This window comes from Notolepis coatsorum (assembly GCF_963971535.1).
Source record: "Notolepis coatsorum genome assembly, chromosome: 11".
NCBI classification, from domain to species: Eukaryota; Metazoa; Chordata; class Actinopteri; order Aulopiformes; family Paralepididae; genus Notolepis; species Notolepis coatsorum.
The window spans coordinates 80,738,668-80,759,658 of record NC_140175.1 but is presented as its reverse complement, the minus strand read 5'-3'; positions in this window follow the sequence as shown (position 1 = coordinate 80,759,658).

The window sequence follows — 20,991 nt, the reverse complement described above, 5'->3', positions numbered from 1 at the left end:
CAGAGTAGTTGCGTTCGTGTTACAGAAGCTATTGAGCTTGATCTGACTTTTACAGCTAAATGTACTGCGCCTGTACTACCACCGTTGACAACAGATTGACATCTCCCTTAATCCACATGCACAAACCCAGCCAACAAAAAATAAACATGATACATATATGTGTTATATGTCCAGATATGTCCTGGCTAGAAGTGTTTATTAAACACCGGGAGGCTACTGTGATGAAATACACGATACCTAGAGATTAGCGTCACATAGCGGGCCTTTTTCTGAAAACCCAAGTAGTAGCCAAGCACATACTGTTCCATAGCATATGCCTTCTGTTGATCATGACAAATCCTCTCTTACCTTGACGATTAAAAAGCCTCCATAATTTAGTAAATAGTATTCCCATGGCTGGTGTTGAGCTGTAGCCAGCCAGCTAGCGTTGATGCTATTCAATGCTATCAACATTAGCTAAATAGCTAACCAACTAAATACAATATAGACAGTGGTATCCTGAGGTAACGTTAAATACAGACAACTTTTGCTACAATAAGACAGTGGTATCCTGAGGTAACGTTAAATACAGACAACATTTGCTAGTCGAAAGGACTGGACACAGGGACAAGTTAAACATCAATCAATTAATTTAATACAACGGGTAGTTTGAGCTGCGCGCACCATATTATATACGGCTTTGACACGTTCTCTCTCTCCTGCCGATTAAAATCCTCCTCGTCATCGATTGCCTGTAGGCTGTAGCTGCATTTTGTGCATGTGAGCCGCGGTCTCTCTCTCTCCTCTCCTTTGGAAACTAACGTTACGTTAGCTCAAAAGCACAGAACCGGACAAGTTAACTGCTAGCAACAAACAATGATAACACTTCCGGTCGGGGGGTTTCAAAATAAAAGAACGACATCTAAAACAGGAAAGACATTTATTTTGTACATTTGTGGCACACACTTATTTCTTGAGACGATTTAGTTTTTAGGGAAAACTTTTTTTAAATGAAAACTAAATGAAAACGAAATACATCGTGTAGCTCCGCTCTGCGTCTATTGCAATACTCTTCATATCCAGTATTGATACTGAATAAATTCTCAAATGCACCTTTACATACCATCATCTGTCTGGCCACACCCCCATCCGCTACCTACATAAGCAGGGGTGTGGCCATACCATCAGCTCCTTCTTCAGTTTTCACCACGTCAAGTGCCTGCAATGTACCACACTTTGAAGATGATGGATTTTTGAAGAAAGGAAATAGGAGATGAAGGAGCTACATTGACATTATATCTTTGTTTTCTCTCTCACTATTTTCGAGGAAATACAGCGATAATGTCTTCGCTAGGGATGCCCCGATCACGTTTTTTGCCACCGATACCGATCACTGATCGTCTTGAGCCATATCGGCTATATATATATATATTATATAATTAGACTTGTACTTGTATTATCTGCGAGACATCGCCACCACGCAACAAGTCAAAATGCTCGCTATCTGCAAACACTATCTGTGTGTACTCGAGTAGCCTCCAGCTACGGCCAGGATTCTCCGGCGCTGCAGCTGGACCCTAGTATTGGTATAAATCACATTCAGCAAGCCCTCAGCTCGAATACACATCGAATCAATGTTATAAGACATTGATATCAGGAGCTATCTGTAGCTACTGCTAGCCGGCTAGATAACGTTAAGACAACGCCTCAGTGAACTATTTAGTTTAGAGCTAACGTGAGCTAACGTGAGCTACCGAGTCAACGGAGGTAACTTATCATGCACTCGACTATTGCTGGAGCATTTGTTGATATCAGCAGCTATCAGTAGCTAGCCAGCTAGATAACGTTAGACAATGCCTCATGTAGTCACTGGGTCATTTAGTTTAAACAGTAATGTTAGCTCAGTAGGTACTGGTAACCAACGTTAGCTCACGTCGCATCATGCACCAGACTATAGCAGACTGCAAGGCTCTTGTTTACATGAGTGCGGGAGGGGCTGGGGAGGAGGAGGCGCCGTACGCTGCTTAGCTCTGTGTGTCTGAGAGAGAAGTCAGCAGTGACTGTGAGATCTCCGCTAAGAATTGGATCATGTTTTTTGATCGGTTTTGACGATCGGCGAAAATAAAGCATTATCACCGATCACCGATCGCATATTTATACTGATTATCGGCCGATAACGATCGGTGGCCGATCGATCGGGGCATCCCTAGTCTTCGCCACTGGGGTGTCTGGAAGATGATGATCATTCTGACCTCCACCGGCTTTTTCGTATTAGGGGCTCGCGTCACTGGTCTAATCCCCACCTGCAGTCCTCCAAGCTGCAGCTGGACAGGTATTACCTCCGGTTCTGCAGCTGGACTGTGCAGGAGGGGCAACGGCTGTTGTGAGAAGCTAGCTACCTCTCTGGGTGAGTGATGATTTTGATACGCGAGTGCCAGTTGTGTTGCTATGAGGGGATTAGCTGCACGATTTACGAAAGCCGGCCCCAGACTGGTACCCTTTTTCTGCCTCTTAGGCGGCGGAAAGAGGGTCCTGGTTTGATGCCCACGGTAGTCAAACTAGTGGGCCGTGACCAAGATCTGTGGTTAAAACCCCTGGATCTTTGGACGAGCGGATTTCTCTCTGTCACGTGAATGGCCCCATCTTTCAAGTTGAAAGTTACCCTAACACGAGGAAAGTGGGTTTGGTGTTTCGTTATCGGAAGCTCCACGCCCAAATCGGCTGCAGCCCATGAGGGAATTGTGCCAACACCACTGTATATCTGTTAATCACCGTTCTGAAAACTGTGTTAACTTCTTTTTCTCTTCTCTCTTAGGATGAGGAGGGGGACAGTCGGCGGCTGTCTGAAGTGTTGGCATTATTGTTCTCTCGTTGTGCAGTTCGGTGATAGCTGCTTAGCTTGCGTTCTAGCTGGGTGAGCTACCTGTTAGCCAGTTAGCTGTTAGCTGCGGCGCTAGCTTGTTACGTTCGCTAGGCTAGGAACGTTAGCTTGTTGCTACCAGTCGGCCTGAGTTGGCTGTTAGCTTATGCTACACCGTTGAACATTAGCCGTGAGAATAGCAGGCCATAACACTCTGACTACGACGTCATCTTTGACAGAGGATGTAGTCGGCCCTACACCATGATCGGCTGTTGGAGGGGGGCGTCTTAGCTTCTGTTGCCCCGCCAGCGAGGACTTTCGTCAACGTGGAGACCAGTGTTGCAGTCCTCTCAGCCTGCGTTCATGGTGTAGGTAAGGGTCCTTTGGACACTTAAAGCCTCTTCCTTCCTTCCCTTCTAAATGTTTTGTAAATAAAGATGTTTTTTTCCAAAACGTATGTTGCTTCACTACATTGGGGATACGACATGTGTTGTGTGTGAATTGTCTTGTCGCTGGTATAGCTTTCTCTCTACCTAGAAAATCTGCGTTGTTTTTTACATGAGTAAAAATGAACTGGTTTGATTGTGATGAGAAATTGTGTGTTCATGTAACGTTAGACAACGTAGTTGAGCTCACAACTAGCTGGGTTAATAACCCTGCAAAGCTATGCTTAGTGACATGTGATCGAGGGGTGAGTCCTTCTCTCAGCCTGTGATGACAATAAACAGGTGGCGTGTTCACATATTAACAGGGCGGTACCTGTTCAACCTAGTCGTATCAGGGGTAAGGTGGTGAGGGGTGATCCCCCCGGTTTCCCTGGGGCCTCCCCCTCCTCTCAAACATGTTTTTGTTTACAAGATGTTGTTTCACTATGTTTGTGGGGAAATGGTGTAATCCCTCAGCTTCTGCTGGGGTTGTGCTCCTGCTTGGGGAAACAATTTTTTCCTAGGGAAAAGATTGTTTGGTCGCTATCATGTGGACTTAGCAAGGCCTGTGGCCAGTACTTAATCAAGGACTTGTGTCTTCTCTCGTTATGAAAAACGGCGTTCCTCTTACGGTAGTGAGAGTGTACTTTTGCCTTTTTTGTTGTGATGGAGGGTTGTTTGTGTCGTTAAGATCCACAGCTGGGTTAGGTGTTGGCCTACAGAAGTCACGTGTGTAAGCTCTGGTACCGGGGCTCTTAAAGGGGCCCTCTCTGGGTCTGTGTTTTTCTTCCTTTGAAAAATTCAAATGGCAGGTTCGCACATGAGTCTATGTGAAGCTGTTAACGCTTCATGTAGCATGCTATAACTGGTGTTATGGCTCTGCTTTGTCATTACATCATATCAGGGGTGAGGGGTCATAAGGGGGTGAACTGGTAAAACCTTCCTCCCCTTTTTCTGATTGGTCAGGGGTTAAAACCCCCTGTCCTTCGGGCTTCCTGTCACGTTGCTGGATCAGCACGTCACAGGGTAGGGGGGGGGGGAAGGGAGTTTCCTGGTCCCACGCCATATTGGGCGGTGGACCACGGAAATTCCCCCACCATAGAGTACGTCACTGGGCGCGTTTCTATTGGTAAGACTTCCATGGGTTATTCAGGCTCCATGTTGTGGACCTCTGTTACAGGGAGTTTCAGAGCCTCCTCCTCAGGGAGTTTCAGAGCCTCCTGTGAGTTCAGACCCTCCCTCCCAGTGAGGGAGCCTCCTCAGAGTTTCAGAGACTCAGATTGTCAAGGTGAGTAGAACTTAAAAAGAAGTTCTGCTCTGTTGTATGTGTATTGAGCTTGGTGGGTGATGTAACGCAGTAGAGACGTTTTGTTCTTCTGCTCTGCTCCCTACTGGTAGTGTGTGTATTGGGTCAGAGCCTCCTCCTCAGGGAGTTTTCAGAGTCTCCTCCTCAGGGAGTTCAGAGCCTCCTCGGTGAGTTCAGAGCCTCCCTCTCAGTGAGGGAGCCTCCTCAGAGTTTCAGAGCCTCCTCCTCTGAGAGTCCTAGTCCAATTGTTACATAGCTCAATGTTGCAATATGTCTTTTCAATCTATTGCTCACGTGGGAAGTCTCTCTGGGGGTTCCCCGTCCCCTCCTTTATGGAGCAGGTTGACGGGGTATTGTTTAGGGAGTTCCCTGACTCCTCGCCGGTAATGGTCTGTTGAGTCATGGTTTTTCCCCCCGTCATAGGGCACGTTGCTCCCCGTCCCCTCTTTTATGGAGCATGGTTGACGGGGTGTTGTTTTCCCTCAGCCGCGTCGTATGGGACCCATGTCTGTATTTTTTTCTGTGAAAAAAGCGGCTTCTTGTCATTCTCCCAGGCGGCTTGGAGGAACGGTATCTGGTGTCTTGTTAGATTATCCATTGATGTGTTTTGGGTCTCAACGTGTACATAGTGCTGGCCCTGGGTGCTTCTGATAGGAACCACACATGGGCTTGCGCGCCTTGGTTTCTCATTATTGAAACAGCGTTTTTATGGGGCAACTGGGATGGAGTTTGTCTCTTCCGAGTGCCAGTTTACTAGGTTTGTCTCGACGAATTCTCGTTCATATCTGGGGGATGTTAACGGAATAGATCAAAGCATAGGTAGAGGGGTCTCACGCCCTTGGGGTGGGCCACCGAGCGCGGTACGAAAGGGACCGTCTGGGTGGCGCCCTCTATAATGTTTTGGATCAACACGGGTACCTACTCCCCTCCTAGGGTTTGGGATGGCGGCGTGATTAGGGCACGGGACTGATTCTGGTCGCGCCGGTCCAGGTCTGTTAACCCGTTGTCCGCCGGGGACGCAGATCTGCTGTTCTGGTACCCTGAGGGACTTGTGCTTTTTTTCGGGGGGGAAAATGCCGGGTCGGCCCGGGCGTTGCAGGGTTTGATGTTATGGAGATATTCGTGGTTGTGTTACTACGTATTACCCCTCACTGTTGCTTGGTCCATGTTGTGTTGTACCTTGCGCTGCGCTAAGGGAGCATGGTCCTTCTCCATTCTTTTCGCCCCTCTCTTCTCCTGCTTAAGCATGGCTGGGAGGGGGCTGTTGAGGTGATTCTTATAGAACTCCTCTGGCATCCCTGTGTACGTCCCGGTCCGCCGGGCCCGGTCCGAAATTGTTTTCGTCGTTAACCCCTTTTTGAAACCCGAAACACTTGTACTGCGGTATAGCCAGTGTATACCCGCAGTTGTGTTTTGGAGTTTTTTCTTGAGGGGTTATAGGAACAACCGCCTCATGTTAGAACCAAGGGGGTGGTTGGTTCCTTGGTGTGTTGGTAGCGGAGTCAACTCTCGGGGTTACCTGTGAGTGTGCCCCCGCACTTTTCATGACGTCTGCCAATCATGTCAGCCTTCTCTGCCTCGGCCCCTCTAGAGAGTCGAGGGGTTTTTGTGGAGGCTGTGACATGGTGCACAACAATGCCAGCATACGCCCCTTCCGCCGGGGTGCTGTTTCAGCAGACCCCTTTGGCGCCTGTTTAGTCCGCAGTGCTCCAGGCTCAGGTTGAGTGGCCTGTTGCCTGGATTGAGGGATCGACCTCTTTTGGGGGTCGTCTCCCCGGTGCGCTGCCTGCTTCCGCTGTGGGTGTAGCCTCTTGAGTGCTTCGTGCTTACAGCCATACCAACCTGAACATGCCCGATCTCATTCGATTTCGGAAGCTGTGTAGGTTCAGGCCTGGTTTGTACTTGGATGGGTGACTGCCTGGGTATTCCAGGTTCAGTGAGCTAGGCGGCGTGCTATGGGGGGAAGGGCCTGCTCTTGGATGGGCCCTGTCCGAATACGCTGGCGATGTGGGGGGCGGTGTCACTAGTGACCCCCTGGTGAGGTCTAGATGCTGTGGCGTCATTGGCCTCTCCAGGCCCCCTTTTTCCGGGGGGGTCCAGTCCCTTCTGGGTCTGGGTCCTCCTTCGCGCTCCGCTGCTACGGCCTTGCCACGGGGTTGGGCTTTTGCTCTTGACCCTGTGATGTTAGGGTTGGTAACGGGGGTTTGTTCCTTTCCGTTCGTTCCCTAGTGGCATGCGGGTTATGCGTTTGTGTAGTCGTGGGTACGCCCCATGGTCTGCTCACCCTGTGTGTTGAGTTGCTGAAGTCTCCTCTTCGCGCAGTCGGATCCGACACCCTCCCGTCCTCCGCTAGGGGGGTTCGGGGGGCTCAGGTCCTCCCCGGTTCTGATGGTTGTGGAGGGCCTCAGCGGGTACATTTGTCGAGCTCCGCTCTGCTCAGCTCCTGTGTTGCAATAGACGCAGAGCGGAGCTACACGATGTATAACGTACGGTTATGTATATAACCATAGTTATATGAGTGTAGTGACGCTCTGCGTCGGACTCACTGAGGACCCCGTGATCTTGCCTTGTGGTGAAAGACTTGGGAAGGAGCTGATGGTATGGCCACACCCCTGCTTATGTAGGTAGCGGATGGGGGTGTGGCCAGACAGATGATGGTATGTAAAGGTGCATGTGAGAATTTATTCAGTATCAATACTGGATATGAAGATTATTGCAATAGACGCAGAGCGTCACTACACTCATATAACTATGGTTATATACATAACCGTAGGTTAACTGTCACCGGCACCTATAGGTGCCGTTTTGCACTTGCGGCACTTTGGCCTAGTTTTTAAGGCGATCCAATGATTTTATGCCAATGAACCAATACATTGCTTGAAAGCTAAGGTTGTCACCGTTCGATTGATACCCTACTCAAGGTAGGTGGTCGCATAAAATAAATCATTTTAATAATATATATTTTTATTATATATATTTTTTTATTATTATAATTTTTTTATTATAAATAATGTGTAACTATGTGTAACCTTTCATTAGAGCCCGAGAATTTTACTGTACGTTGAAGCGTTCAAGAGTTATAGCGTTTGGAGACATATAGGGTCTCCAAGTGGCCATTTTTTTTTATTGCTGGGAAGGAGGGGGCTAAATGTATCAGTTTTATGTACTGTAGAGCTTCAATACACTCTGTATCAATCACAAATACCACCAACCTAGTTGTGTGGCAATAAATGACTCTTGTATCTTGTATATTGTATCTTGTATTTTGAGACTCCAAGTGGCCATTTTGGAAAAACGCATAGGCCTACCATTAAAAAAAGTTGTGTAAAACACTCATTTTATGTGGTATTGTTATTTCCAGGTCATACCTAGCTATCAGCTGGAACCTGTAAGAGGCCTCTGTTTGCAAGATAATTCAAATGGAAGTAAAAAAAGATATATATTTAAACGTATCTTAACTTAACAAAATTTAAAAAGCACTCAGAGTGATTCTTCCTGTTGTGGATGAAAATTCTGAATGTTTCCTTTCAAAAGAGACCAGACTCATGCATGTGCTATAAGTATAAAGTATAATAAATTGCAGGTTACTTTGGGTATGCAATTTTCAGCCATATTCTGACAAATTTGCCCTTTAGTTAAGTAGCTAAGAGCTATAAAAAGTCAGTGTCTCCTTTGGCTAGGCTATAGCTACCTTCATTAAGAGCTATAAAGGGTCAGTGTCTCCTTTGACTAGGCTAGCTATACCTTCATTAAGAGTTATAAAGGGTTGGTGTCTCCTCTATAGGCTAGCTGCCTTCATAATGAGCTATAAAGAGTCAGTGTCTCCTTATAGGCTAGCTACCTTCATTAGGAGCTATAAAGTAATATCTTGCCTTGTCTACTGCAATGCACTGCTCACTGGTCTACCGACCACCGCCACCAAGCCTCTTCAAGTCATTCAGAACGCAGCCGCCAGTCTGATCTCCAACCTACCTACCAAAGTCAGCCCATGTTACCCCACTTCTTAGGGACCTGCACTGTCTCCCATCGCCACACGAATCCGCTTCAAGGTCCTCGACCTGGCATATTGCACGGCGAAGGGGACGGCTCCTGCCTACCTCCGGTCAATGGTCTCTAGCTACACACCCTCAAGACCCCTCTGCTCTACATCTTCTGACCACCTCAGACCCACTCCTATCCGAGCTCTGGGAGGGTCATCAAAGAGAAGCCGCCTATTCTCTGTCCTCGCTCCACAATGGTGGAACAAACTTCCCACCACACTTAGGACAGCTGAAACCCGAAATATTTCGCTGTCGACTAAAAACTTCAATCAATATCTGAAATAAAAAAAAATTAATAAATGGAAAATAACTTGTACAATCATGCACTCTTCCTACTATACTAATATGTCTTTACTACTATGCACTCAACACTGCAGCACCCAAGTTTCAGCACTGTCTGATGAACATTGTTACTCAGCTGTAAGAGTTGTTCCCTTCCTGCTGACTTGTCGTACATAACTTGCAAGTCGCTTTGGATAAAAGCGTCAGCTAAATGACAAAATGTAAATTAAATGGGATCATGTCTATGTTCCCCGGGTCCTATGTTCCCCGGGTTCTATGTTCCCCGCTTTGATTGATTGATTTATTGAAAATTTTAGACCACCAGCCCTGATTCCAAACTCTAACCTTAACCAGTTCAAAAGAGGGCCTAAGCTTAACCGTTCGAAACAAGGCGGACATTAATAATTAATAAAATAATAAAAATTTATAAAATGTTCAATCTATTAATCAATCAAAGCGGGGAACATAGAACCCGGGGAACATAGGACCCGGGGAACATAGGGATGATCCCAATTAAATGTAATGTAAAGGGTCAGTCTCTCCTCTAGCTAGGCTAGCTGCCTTCATTAAGAGCTACAGAAGGGTCGGTCTCAGCTTTAGCTAGTATAGCTGCCTTCATTAAGAGCTATAAAGGGTCAGTCTCTCCTTTGGTTAACCCTCGAGTCAACCTTCAAAAAACCCACTACCTGTCTCCCTAGTGACCGAAACTGCGATCTCAGTAAAAATATATCTTTTTCATGTATTGTTCTAATTTGTTTTCATGAATATCATTATTAACTTCAGTCCTCACCATACATATAGAATATTTAGTCATTTTCAGGATTTTAACCATTTCTTAAATTAGGGTTAGGGTTAGGGTTAGTGTTACGAAGGATCAGATTAAACCGAATATATATATTTATTACTTGATATATATTGCATAGTATTTGTATATCGTCTGATATCCCTTGTATATTCTTTGTACATATACACGGAATATCCCTTTACCTAGTACAGACCATAATATTTCGTTCTCCTATTGGACAGAGATCCCCTAGGCGCCACGGCCATACCCCCAAGGTCTAGTTCAAAGTCACCGCCAAAGACATGCCTGGACATGCCCGGTTCTGCGCAAGAATATGAGACAGAAATAAGGCTGGTACTAGATTGTTCACCTAACGTATAAATACGGCGCAGGTGAATACAGCAGTATGTTAACCAATAAGTTGAAGCCTCACACCACGATACAACGTGCTGTGAAGTGGGCCCGTTTTGCCCCAAAATAGAGCCTTGAGACCGCGTGCGAATTGATAGCTGAAGTGTCGGAGTTTGACGCTGTATCGTCGAGTTCGACCTATTCTATTATTTCAGTAATAGTCTATTTATGTATAGTGTATCGTGACGCTACCGTTCTACAGTGACCAGCATTACCAACGCTTCCTCGTACCAGCTAGTGTGCTTATCCAGGCTGGGCGGCTTAACCTGGCGCCGTCATCCGAGGAGCCCTAGACGAGGACCGTGTGGATATGTACACTGGATAACCTACACCGGCGACTACAGAGCCCTTTTCGGCTGGATTATATTTGCTTTGGTCCTGTAGCTGATGGAGCGGAGAATCGTCTACACCCACAATTGTGTGGGATTTACCCTGTGAGGAGCAACGTCGAGCCCGCCTCTAGGACGCCTGAGGCTGGCTAGCTTTCTTCCATGCGGAGCTGCATACCGGAGAATAGCTGTTGTTCGTCTGCGGATCAAGAGATTATTGCACTGTCTTCTGTACCTGGAGTCTCCTTATTCCTCGTTGACCCAGACTTTCGTGACCGACAAATCCTCTCCCCTGCTGGCCTACAACCGGAGGGACCCTACTAGTATCTCCCGCTGCCCTACTAGTGTACCATAGATATAATTCCTATGATACAGGTGGTATTCATTATCTCCTGCGTAATATTCTAATGGACTTACGCTCTTGACTATTCATGCACATTCTTCGCCTTACAAGCGCGACTCTAAGTAAAGTAATGTAATATAATCTTATTGCTGCTAATAAATATTCTTCTAAACGAGTACTTGTGTGAAACCGTGTTATTGTGGATGTGTTCATCTCATATACCTGTGTACTGTATGGCCAGTAGTAATGTACATAAGACAGTAGTGGTTTAATGATACCATACTTATTCAATACAGTCAGGGAATTGTACCCCTCAGTTACAATTGGTCCTTCGAGCCGGAGGGTAATTAGCGTAATATTAATAGAATATTAATATTAACATGGCCAATGATAAACACTCCACAAACGGTTCTCCTAAGCTAGATCGCCCGGAGCGCAGACGGCAGCCACCTCGTTACCTAGAGGACTACGCTGCCAGTCTACTACCTAGCTTTATACAGACGTTAAACGCGGAAAAAGCGGATAGTAAAAGTATGTCAAACCCTACCGACCAGGCGACCCCGCCAGTAGAGACTAGAGCCATATGAAATCCGCGTTCACGGAATCGCGGACGGAATCGCGGAATTAACCAATAAAAATGGAATCAACTGCAAAACGTGGAATATTGCAGAATTTGGCCTAATCTGGACTGAAATTTCGTTTTTGGGTGGAACGTTTGGTGTACACGCGACCGGGGAGGCGGGGACGCTACAGCGTGTTACACACAACACAGCCGCGGTGCTCAAGCGTCTGGCTGCTTGTGTTAACATCGTCAAGAAGCTAAACTATTCCACAATAAGCCCTCAATTCAGAGCAGAACAGTATCCTAATGACTTTTATGCCTCCGGTGATAAGGTGTTTTGCTAATTCTGTCAACGTTTCGTGGACTGGACCCGCAAAAACACTTGCGACACTATTGTGAGGACGTTAGGACGTTTAGCTTCTAGCTAAATCTAGTGCACCCATCCATTTGTTTAATGCAAACGACTGCCCTTTATAAACTAAATACACTTAAATAGCTATGTAACGTTATAGGACTATCCATGGAAATGATAGCTTCTAGAAGTTCTAGCTAAATCTGGTGCACCCATCAATTTGTTTAATGCAAACGATTGTCATTATACACTGCCCTTTATAATCTAAATAAACTTAAATAGCTATGAAACGTTACATTACATAGGACTATAGATGGAAATGATAGCTTCTTGCTAAATCTAGTGCACCCATCCATTTGTTTAATGCAAACTATTGTCATTATACACTGCCCTTTATAATCTAAATAAACTTAAATAGCTATGAAACGTTACAGTACATAGGACTATAGATGGAAATGATAGCTTCTTGCTAAATCTGGTGCACTCATCCATTTGTTTAATGCAAACGTTTGCCATTATACACTGTCCTTTATAAACGAAATAAACTAAACTAAAGGTGCCTAAATTATGCATTACTATATTTCATCACAATATAATAGATATAGCTAGGTTACTGACATTGTCATTGTGATAATGTCAGTAGTAGCTAGCTGTATCTATTGTTTACACTTGAAATATGTATTTTTATTTTGTCACAATATTAATTGAAAAATATTGTGTAAAATTGAACTGTATTTCTGAGTTGAAGCACTTAAAAACATTAAATGGACTGTTATATCTTATTCAATTGTGGACATTTATTCATTCCCACTTATTAGACACTATTTCTGATGGTAAAATGAGCATAAAAGGCAAAATACAGAATTCTGAAATATTAAAACGGAAAAAATGGAATTTGGGAAAAAATAAAATGGAATTTGGAAAATAATAAAAACGGATTTCATATGGCTCTAGTAGAGACCCTAGTGGGTTCTAACGTAACTGACCAAGCTCACGGGGGGGACCAGGAGGGACCTGACATGACTTTACCCCCCGCCAACGTCGACGAGGCAGTCCCCGGAGAGCTCCAGGATAAAGAAAGCCCTCCAGGGACGGAGCCCGACCCACCACCAGAAGAGACGCGCACCCAGGAGATAGACCTCCTCGGAGCGCGACAGGAGAACGGATCTCCAACGAGCACTGCCAGAAGCCGATCACCTCCATCAGTGTCTTCCCCCAGCGAGGCGGATAAGATGCTGGCGCAGGCCTTTATCGCCACCCTGGCAGCCTCCACTGAACGCGATCGACTCCAAGCACAGACGCTTAGCGAGCGCGAACATTCTTCCATGGAACAAGAGCGCCTCCGCGCGCAACACCAAAGTGAGCGCGAACAATCTGCAGACCAAAGAGAACGCTTCCACGCGCAACTCCAAGCGCAAGCCCTTAGTGAACGCGAACACTCTGCGACCCAGCGAGAGCGCTTCCAGGCGCAGCAAAGGAGTGATGACGACCGCATACGCCTGGAGACCAGACGCCTCCAGACGGAAGAGAATATGGAAAGAGACCGCGCCGAAGCCCAGCGTGCCGCCGCCGATGCCCAAGCCCAACGCGAAGCAGAGCGCGACCTCGCTCACATCAAGCGTGAAGCCGAGCGCGACCGATTACAAGCGCAGATAATGGAGCAACTGATTGCCAGGGCAACCCCCCCTCCCTCCGCACGGAGCTCCAGGGCCTCGTCAAGACAAGGGTCTAGGGCACCCTCCCCTACCCGATCAAGCGACCCTGAGCCCGGTCAACCGAAAGAGCCTATACACCTCTCCGAACCCCCTCCCCGACCGGTCCATGCGAGACCCAGCAACAGGGAAGAACCGGCCTACGCCGCTGAGAAACTAAATAGACGATTACAGGATCTAGAAGACCTGGCAGAGGAAGAAGAAGAGGGAGAGGAGGAAAGTCAAGCCCAACAGCAGCATCGTACTCCACAGGACCAGGAGGTCCAGTACAGCCCAGACTTTACCCCCGCGGCTCTGCGCTACAGACCCCAGACTCAATTCACGGGCGAGCTTGACGCACGACCAGCCCCGAGGAACAGCACCTGGGTACACGGGCCTTGGTACCCGACCGGTACCAGCCCACCACGACACGTAAGAGGAGACTCGCCTAGGAGGCCTCTCCCCCAACGCTCACCGATGTGCCAGCCATCCATGGCATCGTACCTTGGCACACCGACGTTCCCGGACTTCACACACGAGAACAGAGCACAGTACACAGAGCTACGAATGTGCTTAGAGACAATGATGTCCGATGTACCAGATGAACCGTACAAGTATGCTATCCTACTCAAGCACCTGAAGGTGCCCAGAGCGCACAATATAGCGCTGGCATATTCCACCTCTACTACCCCATACACCGCGGCTCTAGCAGCCCTCGACCAACGTTATGGACGCATATGGGACTACGTAATACAAGAGATAAGGAATATTGACCGCCTACCCCCAGCCACAGACAATCGCTCACTAGATGACCTCTCTATCAAGGTACAATCCCTGGTAGGGATGCTGGGGGCACAGAAGGAAAAGGGTATGCACGAACTGTACGTGAACTCTAATGTTGAGAGAATATTAGAGAAGCTTCCGCCCGCCCGACAAGAGCGCTTCAGGCGGCAAAGGGACCACCGTGATCCTAACGGTCCCGAGCCATCCCTCCTAGACCTAGCCGACTTCCTGGCGAGAGAAGTCAGCAGCCTACGATTGGATACGTTCGTGCGGAGCGCACCAAGCTCCAGAGAAGGACCTAGGAGACCAAACGATGGCCGCAGACTGGTGACCGTCATGCACCAAGCCGAATCAGTACCGCGCAACAAGAACCACAGTACCCCCTCGATGAAAGAGAAGTGGAAGATTGTATGTCCGTACTGCGAAAAGGAACACTGGCTGTCACACTGTGACACGTTCAAGAAGATGACCGCCGACGAGGTGAGTCAATGGATAAAGTCCAACCGCCGCTGTTACCGATGTGCGCGCAGTCACATGGCAGCCGAGTGCCGCCTAAAGAAGAGGTGTAGTCGGTGTGACGGAGCCCACTTGGACGTTTTACATGACAGTAACAGAAGAAAGCCTGCACCCTCAAGCAGCACAAAGGCAAGTGTTATGTACATTGACCCCGCCAGCAGCGGGGGCGCCCGGGTGCTCTTGAAGGTGGTCCGCGTAACACTGAGTTACGAGAACAAGGTCATGGACACCTACGCCGTCCTTGACGACGGGTCAGAGAAGACCCTTCTCCACGCGTCCGCTGCGGCCCAGCTGGGGCTGCGGGGGAGCGAAGAAACGATGACGATTCGGACTATAAGAAGAGACCTGAAGACGATCAAGGGCGAGAACGTCTCCTTCACTATCGCAGCAAGCGGGCAGCCAGAGAGACGGTATAGGATCACTAACGCTTTCACCAGCCAAGACATAGGCCTGTCGCAGTACACCTACCCCATCGCCAAGCTGATGGATAAATACGTGCACCTGCGTCAACTACCTATACCGCTCATAGACGGTGCCACCCCGACCCTGCTGATAGGATCCGACCATGCACACCTCATCGTCCCGATGGACCGGGTCCACACTGGGCCCAGAGGCTGTCCAGCAGCAGTCGAGACCCGCCTAGGATGGACACTACAAGGCCCCCTCTCCAGGTCTCCCAACCGAACAGCAGCCACTAGCTGCCTCCACTCCAGAGTGACAGAAGAAGACACCACCCTCCTACAGCACGTCGAGAGGCTATGGACACTAGAGACAATGCCCTTTAAGAATGAAAAGAAACACATTCGTTCCAAGGAAGACATTTATGCTATAGCCCTCCTCGAGCAGGGGACAAAGAGAGTCAAAGTCAACGGAGTGATGAGATACGCAACTCCACTCCTGAGGCGAGAGGGTATGCCTACCTTCCACGCCCCAAAAGAAGCGACGGAGCGGTATCTATCGAACACAGAGCGGCGCCTAGCCAGAGACCCCGCTCAAGCTACTGTGTACCGCGCTGAGATTGACAAGCTAATCACAGCGGGACACATAAATAAAATTGACATTAAAGAGGCCGATCAGACGACCGAATCATGGTACGTGCCGCACCACAAAGTCCACCACAACGGCAAGGATCGGATTGTGTTTAACTGCAGCTACCAGATCGGATCACAAAATCTGAATAAAGAGCTCTTGCCCGGCCCAACACTCGGCCCCTCTCTACTGGGCGTGTTGCTACGTTTCCGCCAGAACAAGGTGGCCATCAGCGGCGACATCAAAGGGATGTTCCTGCAGGTGCGACTAGTGGAAGAGGACAAGCCCCTGCTGCGGTTCTTATGGAGAGAGAGGATCGGGGATGAGCAACCATCCATCTATCAATGGGAAGTCCTCCCTTTCGGAACCACATGCAGCCCATGCTGTGCTACGTTTGCACTGCAAAAACACATCGCAGAGGACCCAGCAGCTGAGTGCTGACAAAGTGTAGGAAATAGTTTCTACGTGGACAACTGTCTGCAAAGCGTCTCGACGCCAGAAGAAGCCGAGGCCCTCCTACTCAAGCTCCGCGCCTCCCTGATCAAAGTCGGCTTTGATCTCCGGCAGTGGGCCAGCAGCGACCCTCAAGTATTGCGCAGCCTCTCCCCAGAGGACAAGGCAGCAAGCAGCGAGACCTGGATGGCGACCATCCCAGGAGAAGCCCAAGAAATGACATTAGGACTAGTCTGGCGCTTCAAAACAGACTCGCTCCATTATAAACACACACCCCTGACCAAGGAGCAGGGAAGGTCGACTTCACTACCGACCACAAGACGGAGTGTATACAGAACACTCGCCAGACAATATGACCCGTTGGGATGTATTCTACCTTACACCACCAGGGCAAAGATGATTGTGCGAGCGCTATGGGACAAGGACCAGGGCTGGGACGATCCCATACCCGAACACCTTGCCTCCACATGGAGAGAGTGGGAGACAGAACTCAGCTCGCTCCCAGGTGTCAACATACGCCGCAGCTACTTCCCACCCACAGTGAGGCCGGAGACGTGTCAGATAGACCTGCACGTCTTCAGCGACGCCTCCGAAGTAGCCTACGTCTAGGTCTCCTCGGGTGAAAGCGCCATGAAAGCAGCCCAGCCTGGATAAGCACTCTAGCTGATACGAGGAAGCGTTGGTGATGCTGGTCACTGTAGAACTTTAGCCGCACGATACACTATACACAAATAGACTATTACTGACTTAATAGAAATATGTCGCACTCGACGGTATAGCGCCAAACTATGACAATTCAGTTATTAATTCGCATGCGGTCTCAATGCTCTATTTGGGGCCAAACAGGCCATACTTTACCGCACGTTGTATCGTGGGTGAGGCTTCAACTTATTGGGTAACTCTTAGACTAAGTGCTTCTGTATTCACCTGCGCCATATTTATATGCACGGCGAACAAACTAGTGCCAACCTCATTTCTGTCTCGTAGCCCTGGGCAAGGCCGGGCATGCACAGACATGTCTTGACGGTGACTTTGAACCTGACTCCGGAGGCATGGCTCTGGCGCCTGTGGACCGCTGTCCAATAGGAGAACGAAATATTATGGTCTGCACTAGGCTAAAGGGACATTCCGTGTATATGTACAAGGAATATACAAGGGATATCAAACGATATACAAATACTATGCAATATATATCAATCAATAAATATATATATTCGGTTTAATCTGATCCTTTGTAACAGCCGCACCCTAATTAGTCCCACCTAATTAGCTAAGCAGAGACAGATTAACCGCACTGTCCACTACTCAATGTCTGTTGTGAGGGGTCAGGCAGTTCACAAAGTCATGGGGTCATGGTCGTCATCGATAGTATCGGGGAGCCTTGGCAGTTCTATTAGCCTCGCCACGGGTCGGGTGTAGATCCGTCCTTGGACGAGCACTTCGGCTGCTCGGACCTTTCCGTCGGCACCGGTGATCACTTTGCTTACGCGGCCCGCCGGCCACATAGCTCGGGGTAGTGACTGGTCGATAATCATGACGACTGTTCCTTCTGTCAAATTGTCTCTCTCTTTCACCCATTTCTGGCGGGTCTGTAGAGACGGTAGATAGTGGAGTAGGAAGCTGTTCCAAAACTTGTCAGCCAATACTTGACTGTACCTCCACATTCTTCGGCCGTTCGCTTCTTCAGGCCTGTACATTGTCTGTGGTAGCGCGGGGTCCAGCCGCCCCATCAAGAGTGTGTTGGGGGTGACTGGGTCGACATCTGCTACATCACTTGAGACGTAACCGAGGGGCTTTGAGTTCAATACTCCCTCGATCTCCGTGAGGACTGTCATTAAGACTTCTTCCGCCACGGTCTGGGCCCCAAGCACGGCGTACAGGGCTGTCTTTATTGAACGTACTTCTCGTTCCCAAGTTCCACCGAAGTGAGGTGCGTTCGGGGGATTAAACTGGAAGTCAATCTGGGATGGAGCGAGGTGGGTCTTAAGTTCTGGGCCCATAGCTTGGAAGCTCTCTCTCAGCTCTCTTTCTCCGCCTTTGAAGTTTGTCCCGTGATCAGACAATAATATAGACGGTTTGCCTTTCCGCGATGTGAATCTTCGGAAGGCCATAAGGAATGAGTCTGTGCTCATGGTTGGAAGGAGTTCTATATGCATCGCTCGGGTGGTCATGCATTTGAATACAATACCCCACCGCTTCTCGGTTCCTCTTCCTTTCTTTATATACAGCGGGCCGAAACAGTCCATACCGGTGGAGTGAAAAGGCTTGTCGCCGAGTCGGAGGCGACAGGGAGGTAGGTCAGCCATCCGGGGTATACTGGGCTGCGCTCGCCACTTACGACAGTCTAGACAGGTTCGCTGGAAGCGCCGCACTGCTTCTCTCCCTTGCAGTATCCAATAACGACATCTGATCTCCGCGAAGACTCTCTCTGCCCCGGCGTGATGCACATCCTCGTCGTATTTCTTTATGATCAGCTCTGTGACCTTGTGTCGGCTGTTTAAGACTATCGGGTACTTGACGTCATCCGGTAAGTCTGGAGCTCTCCGCAGACGACCACCCACTCTGATGAGACCATGGGCGTCGCTCTCGGGGGCTAGGTGGAGCAGTCTGCTGTCTGATGGGACGGGCTTTGCTCCCTGTAGACAGTCTAGCTCATCGGGGAACGAGTCTCTCTGGGCTCGTTGTAGTAGAAGAAGTTCTGCTTCTTCGTAGTCAGCTGCAGTAATGTCAGTAGTGAGCTGAACCTCTGGGTGGTGCCACAGGAATGTCTTTAGCTGCGCACTCTCTAGGGTGAGGCAATCGTCTATGTCGGGGTCTGTGGAGACGAGTGTGTTCAATCCACAGAACATAGATTTCTTGTTTTCGGCCTCCTCTTTACTCGCTTCCCGTGGGGTGGGTGTAGGCCACTCTTCTTCCGGGAGCTTGCAGAACTCTGGCCCGTCACTGTATAGGTTGTGACGGGTGAGGTCATCCAGGGACATTCCCCGGGTGATGACGTCAGCTGGGTTGTGTTTTGTGTCCACATACCTCCAGCTTGCTACTTCTGTTAAATCTTGAATCTCTGTGACTCTGACTCCCACGAAGACCTTGTATCTGCACGAATCAGACCGGATCCATGTGAGTACTGTCGTGGAGTCTGACCACAAGATTGTTCTTTGCACCGGAATGGTGAGTTCACGTTGGATTAACGTGGCGAGTTGCGCTCCTGCTAGGGCTGCGCAGAGCTCTAGACGCGGGATAGATTGTTGCTTTCGTGGGGCTATTCTTGAGCGAGCCAGGATGAAAGCAGTATGTATTTCTCCTCCCTCCTCTCGGGCACGCAAGTAGGCCACCGAACCGTAGGCTACTTCGGAGGCGTCGCTGAAGACATGCAGGTCCATCTGGCACGTCTCCGGCCTCACTGTGGGTGGGAAGTAGCTGCGGCGTATGTTGACACCTGGGAGTGAGCTGAGTTCTGTCTCCCACTCTCTCCATGTGGATGCAAGGTGTTCGGGTATGGGGTCGTCCCAGCCCTGGTCCTTGTCCCATAACGCTCTTACAATCATCTTTGCCCTGGTGGTGTAAGGTAGAATACATCCCAACGGGTCATATTGTCTGGCGAGTGTTCTGTATACACTCCGTCTGGTGGTCGGTAGTGCAGTCGACCTTCCCTGCTCCTTGGTCAGGGGTGTGTGTTTATAATGGAGCGAGTCTGTTTTGAAGCGCCAGACTAGTCCTAATGTCATTTCTTGGGCTTCTCCTGGGATGGTCGCCATCCAGGTCTCGCTGCTTGCTGCCTTGTCCTCGGGGGAGAGGCTGCGCAATACTTGCGGGTCGCTGCTGGCCCACTGCCTGAGATCAAAGCCGCCTTTGATCAGGGAGGCGCGGAGCTTGAGTAGAAGGGCCTCGGCTTCTTCTGGCGTCGAGACGCTTTGCAGACAGTTGTCCACGTAGAAACTATTTCCTACACTTTGTCGGACCTCTTCATCAGCTGCTGGGTCCTCTGCGACGTGCTTTTGCAGTGCAAACGTAGCACAGCATGGGCTGCATGTGGTTCCGAAAGGGAGGACTTCCCATTGATAGATGGCTGGTTGCTCATCCCCGATCCTCTCTCTCCATAGGAACCGCAGCAGGGGCTTGTCCTCCTCCACTAGTCTCACCTGCAGGAACATCCCTTTGATGTCGCCGCTGATGGCCACCTTGTCTTGGCGGAAACGTAGTAACACGCCTAGTAGAGAGGGGCCGAGTGTTGGGCCGGGCAAGAGCTCTTTATTCAGATTTTGTGATCCGATCTGGTAGCTGCAGTTGAACACAATACGATCCTTGCCGTTGTGGTGGACTTTGTGGTGCGGCACGTACCATGATTCGGTCGTCTGATCGGCCTCTTTAATGTCAATTTTCTTTATGTGTCCCGCTGTGATTAGCTTGTTAATCTCAGCGCGGTACACAGTCTCTTGAGCGGGGTCTCTGGCTAGGCGCCGCTCTGTGTTCAATAGATACCGCTCCGTCGCTTCTTTTGGGGCGTGGAAGGTAGGCATACCCTCTCGCCTCAGGAGTGGAGTTGCGTATCTCATCACTCCGTTGACTTTGACTCTCTTTGTCCCCTGATCGAGGAGGGCTATAGCGTAAATGTCTTCCTTGGAACGAATGTCTTTCTTTTCGTTCTTAAAGGGCATTGTCTCTAGTGTCCATAGCCTCTCGACATGCTGTAGGAGGGTGGTGTCTTCTTCTGTCACTCTGGAGTGGAGGCAGTTAGTGGCTGCTGTTCGGTTAAGAGACTTAGCGAGGGGGCCTTGTAATGTCCATCCTAGGCGGGTCTCGACTGCTGCAGGACAGCCTCTGAGCCCTGTGTGGACCCGGTCTATCG